Source organism: Uranotaenia lowii, chromosome 2 (genome assembly GCF_029784155.1).
Source record: "Uranotaenia lowii strain MFRU-FL chromosome 2, ASM2978415v1, whole genome shotgun sequence".
NCBI classification, from domain to species: domain Eukaryota; kingdom Metazoa; phylum Arthropoda; class Insecta; order Diptera; family Culicidae; genus Uranotaenia; species Uranotaenia lowii.
In genome coordinates, this window is record NC_073692.1 from 409,461,512 (window position 1) to 409,467,517 (window position 6,006).

General features: G+C 42.5%; 1 non-coding gene across 1 annotated transcript; it reads right to left on the reverse strand.

Moving 5' to 3' along the window:
- Positions 1-896: 896 nt before the first annotated feature.
- Positions 897-968, reverse strand: Trnaq-uug (transfer RNA glutamine (anticodon UUG)). Its single transcript has one exon. It is a non-coding gene; the product is annotated as a tRNA-Gln (tRNA).
- Positions 969-6,006: the final 5,038 nt, after the last annotated feature.

Sequence of the window (6,006 nt, forward strand, 5' to 3'; positions counted from 1 at the left end):
TCAAAATTGTCAAAATTGACAAAATTGTCAAAATTGTCAAAATTGTCAAAATTGTCCAAATTGTCAAAATTGTCAAAATTGTCAAAATTGTCAAAATTGTCAAAATTGTCAAAATTGTCAAAATTGTCAAAATTGTCAAAATTGTCAAAATTGTCAAAATTGTCAAAATTGTCAAAATTGTCAAAATTGTCAAAATTGACAAAATTGTCAAAATTGTCAAAATTGTCAAAATTGTCAAAATTGTCAAAATTGTCAAAATTGTCAAAATTGTCAAAATTGTCAAAATTGTCAAAATTGTCAAAATTGTCAAAATTGTCAAAATTGTCAAAATTGTCAAAATTGCGTAACAATTGTCAAAATTGTCAAAATTGTCAAAATTGTCAAAATTGTCAAAATTTTCAAAATATCCAATATTTTCAAAATTGGAAATATTGGCAAAATTAGCAAAATTGTCAAAATTGTCAAAATTGTCAAAATTGTCAAAATTGTCAAAATTATCAAAATTATCAAAATTATCAAAATTGTCAAAATTGTCAAAGATATCAAAAATGTGTTAAATTTTTTTCAAACTTAGTTCTATCTGTGATTAAATGGTGTTTCACAATTATGTCAACATTGTGTTGAAATTGCGTCAAAATTTTTTTCCATTGTGGCAAAACTAATAGAAAATGTGTCAAATTTATGACAAAATTTTGCCAAAGTTGTGTTTAAATCGTCAGATTGTTTTAGTTTTTTTTATTTCTAAAAATGGTAACGAATGCCCGATACCAAACATTGAAATATTTTCCATTTGTCAAAATTTTGAAAATTGTGAAAGTTTTCAAAACTGTCATAATTTTCGAAACTGTGAAAATTGTTCCTTGGCCTGATGTCTTGAAAAAAAGATTTCTTTTGAAAGGTTCCACCGAGATTTGAACTCGGATCGCAGGATTCAAAGTCCTGAGTGCTAACCATTACACCATGGAACCGATTTGATACACACCAAACATCGACAAACAAAGTGGTGATGAGCCGTTTAGGCCTTCCCGAGGTTGACAGCCATAAAACGATTCGCTTCACCTGACTCAACTCAGTTGCATGGCGCTAGGTAATTCAAAACTATTAACAACAAAAACAACAACAATCGTTAAGTGAATCATTCACCCGTTAAGCTAGTTACAAGGCCCATATTTGAATGTGTACATATGAAAGCAAAACAATAACAAACTTTACGATTTCAATCAGCAACAGTGCCTACTGTTTTGTAAGTTTAAACATAACAAACTCCATCGATTTGCTGTGCGCCTACCTGAGTAGCTTGTTTAAACATTCTCGGTAAAAACATAGGCCTACTGATTTTTGACGATAGATCGAATGGTAAGTGAAGAACCATTTCAATGTTTAAAGTTTCAAATTTAACGACCAGCTGACGTTTTTGTTATCTTTACAAAAATTCATGAATTAAAAAAAAAAAGATCAACCCAAAGTCCGAATCAGGCAATTTTACCTTCGCACAAAAGGCTATCTAGCGTGGACAACCCTTGTCCCGATGATTGCGCATCGGGAAGGATTAAACCTTCCGGGCCCATAAAAATCGATGATGGCCATTGTCCAGAATGTGGCTCCGGGACTTTTGGGAACCATCCATACGCATTTACTCCTTTCACAATTTAGGAATAAGGTCCGGGACCGTATTGTCCAAACGATGTAATGGCCGAGACAGAAGGAAAGAGTCAAAATCGAATGGGCAAAACTTTTCAGAGGCCTCTCTCTGTTTGACAGCTGCTCTGGCTCGGACCTGAACTTGTGTCCTTTTTGCCTTTATGTTGAGGGAGATGACCGTCCCGTTTCAAACCGGAGAGGACGAATTACGGGACATAAAGATGGCAGAAAAAGGGTCCCCGCTGGGTGATTGCTGGTGAATGGAAAATGCGATGAATAGAGAGTTGGACGAGGAGTTAGCTAAAGTTGTTCGATTTCGGAAGGATTTTCCCCCGTCTCGCGCTAACAATACGCAAGAGTTGCACATTTTTGAATCTGTTGGTTTTTTTCCCGGAATCGGGGATTCATCGAAGTGGGCTTGGATTTCTTTTGTCCCGGCCGGGCACAGCAGTAGGCCACTGGACACGTGTTCAGCTAGCTGGCTGGTCAGTTGGTTAACAATTTATGAAAGGGATTTTCGATGAAGTTTTTCCATATTGGATGGCTACTTGGATGGTATGACGCCATTAACAAATTACGATCAATTCGTGCCTAGGTCTTTTAGTGAATGAGCTATCGTAAAGTTTGGAACCCATTCCCTTGCTTCGGTGGCATTTTTTTGCTCCTTTCAAGATCCAATAATAACCACCAGAAGCTCTTAACCGGTCCCTAAATGACAATTCAACCATCAAAAGCGCAACATTGCCATAAATCCGGTCGCCATATTACGATAAATAAACTTCTACTTGATACCCCCTCGAGGCCAGGTGAAACGAAACCCTACAGGTCTACTACCTACCTAGTTTCGTGACATAAAACCGCTTCACGGCACCTATTTAGTGTTTGGATTCCCGCAGCACTGCTCTCTCTCTCTGTCACATCCAACAGAAAGGGGGTAAAATACCCCTTACGTAAAACATCGAAAACGTCAAACGGCCATCACTCGATACGACCTGTCTCATTTCGGCTGCCAAGAAATGGCCAAAGTCAACGCCAACTTCGACGACGGCCAACTTGGTTTGACTCGAAATTTTGGTAGAAGGAGAGAAGCTAAACGTCGCATATGAATTTTTATGACATTGTCGCGTGATAAACGCGGTGATATTCATAAATTTTGCTCATACACATACCTGATGCCCGATGCCCGATACCAAACCACATCAGCCAGAAGGCACCGGTTATGTGAACATCCGGCCACCCGCGCCGTGCTAACCCTATAAAACGGGCTAAAGTTAGCCCCCTTTCGGCGTGTGGATGGAGATGGATATGTGGGCTACTAACTCTTGAACTATGTAGTTGTTGATAGTGTTGTGTTGGCCTACCCACGCTTTTTTGGCCAGTAACTTTTTCGATGAGCATCGTTCTGCATAAACTGGGGGCGATGAAAGCGGTCGCATTTTGGCTGCGGGTTTCGTGGGGTAAAATGAACCTCATTGGGGTTTTGATATAAAAATTGATAATTTTACGAAAGTTTCTATAGTTGAACACTCACAAGGAGACATTTCATGCTACTCTTTGTACCATGACAATTCGGCACAATCCACGCCAATGAGTCGATGACTTTCGACGCACTATCAAAACAGTATTTGACATGTGCACCAAAACTTAAGCGATTGTCGACCACTACTCCAAGGTTTTTCAGCTGCTGATTAGAAAATGTGGTGTGTCCTCCAACAGTAATCTCTAATGATCTTTATAACAGACTACTCTAGCCTTAATTTAATTATTCCAAAATCGGTACAGACTCAGGAAAGACAATGCGGTTGAAAGACGAAACACATAAACATTATACAGTTTTGTCGGCTTCATACTACTTCTTAAATTAAAAGGAATCTTTCGGTTGTTTTGATTCAGCTGAATTATTCAACCAAGTGACTTACAACACATATAGGATTTTTTTTCTTCAGGAACATTCGCACAGAATTTTGAAAAATTCAACGACTAACGGTACACAGCATTGAGGTGAACGATTTGGCCACCGCGCTTTCAACAACTTTGTTGACATAAATATGACTACTTTATACAACTGCTGGACGAAGCAGATAGAAGAAAATTTTCTGGTCACATCACATGATCGTGATGCCAGACATAAAAGTGGAAAATGGCGGTCGTTCTGAAACAAAGGTTGAAAGTGAAGTGGGCAAAAGTTCCGTGGCAAGCCCATGTGAAAAAACCATGATTGCCACCCTGGAAAGCCGCATCGAAGCCGTTTCAAGGCGGCTCGAAGAAGTTTTGAGTGATGGTTTCCGCAGTAGAGGAAGATCCCGCGACCATTTCCGAATTCGGTCTAAAAGTTGAGCCATCACACAGAAAAGTAAACGACGGTGGATCTGCTGGTTCCACTACCGGCACGGCATGAAAGCAACGTTGTGCGAAAAACAGAAAGGGGACAACCCAAATGTTCCGTGTACCTACCTACACCCGTGTACCTAAACCCGTCGTGAAAAAACTAAATCACGTACAGCCAACCTGCACCAAAACCACCGTCATCCCGAACGAACCGTATCCATCGAAAATTACCAGCATTGCTCTGGACCCTTCCCTAATTTTTCGCATCCACGTCCGGGATCAAAAAGCCCATCAGAGCCTCCTGATCGACACCGGCGCAGACATTTCGGTAATTCCACCCACGCCACGTGAGCTTCTGAATCCAATAAAAACGGATCAGTTGTTTGCTGCAAATGGAAGTGCCATCAACACCTACAGAACCAAACGCCTTAACATCGACATCGGACTATGTAGGCCATTCGTGTTTACGATTGCAGATGTAAAATCCCCAATAATTGGTGCCGATTTTCTGAAACACCACGATCTCCTGGTAGACCTGCGCCGTAGTAAACTCATCGACAACCGAACCAATTTGAAAATCAACAATATTAACGTTGTTTCCGAACCGCTAATCACCACATACAACGTGAACTCGCCTTTTGCCGATATTCTGCGAGAATTCCAGGACATCACCATGCTGAGCATCAACCAACGGCCAACCAAGGCGCAAACCGTCCACCAGATCCTTACTAATGGTCAACCCGTCTTCTGCCGCCCTCGTCGTCTCCCAGTGAACAAGCTGAACGAGGCCAAAGCTGAGTTCAGGTTTGGAGCAGGGAATTTGCCAGCCGTCGAAAAGCTGTTGGGCCAGTCCTTTGCACATGGTTCGAAAAGGTCGAGTTTGTCGGCCACCTCATCACTCGGAGTGGCATCAAATCCAAACCGAGCCATCATCAATTTTCACCGGCCGGTGGTGGCGAAGCAGCTGAAACGATTATTGGGAACCATCAACTTCTAAATATTGTCGTTTCATTCCACAAGCGGCGGAGACCCAGCAAATTCTCCATTCGATGATCCCGAACAATGTCCGAAACGACCCGACAGTTCTCCAGTGGTCGGAAGAGCAAAATGCAACGTTCGAAAAATGCATTTTGCTCTTCCGACCACTGGACCTGGCAAACGTCGCTCTTCTGGCTCACCCCTCCACCGATGCGAAGCTGGCTTTGGAAGTCGACGCGTCGGGCACTGCGATGGGAGTTATTAAGCAAACACTAGCGACACCATGTCCTCCATAGAAAAGTTTCGATTAGTTAGGGAGCTTTTGGAAAGCTTTTGAAAACGGCCATACATTTGTCCTAACTCCGAAACGTCAAAAAATTTACCTGGCAAGGCGGATTGGAGCCGTGCTGCATCAGATCACCGATCAAGGTCGTCAACCCTTGGTATATATCTCCCGAAAGCTCAGTTACGCGAAGAAGAAGACCAGCACCTACGATCGCGAACTGTTTGCCATCTACGAGGCTGTGGAATATTTTAAAGATCTCCTCACTGCCCGAGATTTTTGCGTCTACACCGACCACAAGCCGCTCACAATAGCATTCCTGCAACGGCCAGAAAGAGCGAACCCTACACAGCAACGTCATCTCACTTTCATTAGTGAATTCACCACCGACATTCGGCACATTCCCGGCGAAGACAACAAGGTTGCCAACATGTTGAGTCGAATCGAAGCTATTACCAACACCAATCCGATCCCAAACTCAACAACTTTCTGGCGAAACCGCCGGCCAACACCACCATGAAGCTGAAGGCACTCCAATCCATACTATCATCGGTGCCCATCTACTGTGACATTTCGACTGATGCGATTCGACCGTTCGTGTCGAAAAATGTTCGGTGCAAAATCATCACCAAGCTGCACAACGTATCGCACCCTGGAGTTCGTGTGGCCAGCCGTCTCGTCACCGACCGTTTAGTCTGGCCATCGGTGCGACGCGATTGCAATTGCCAAAAGTCGAAGGTTCATCGGCACAACAAGACCCGAACATCCCAGATCGC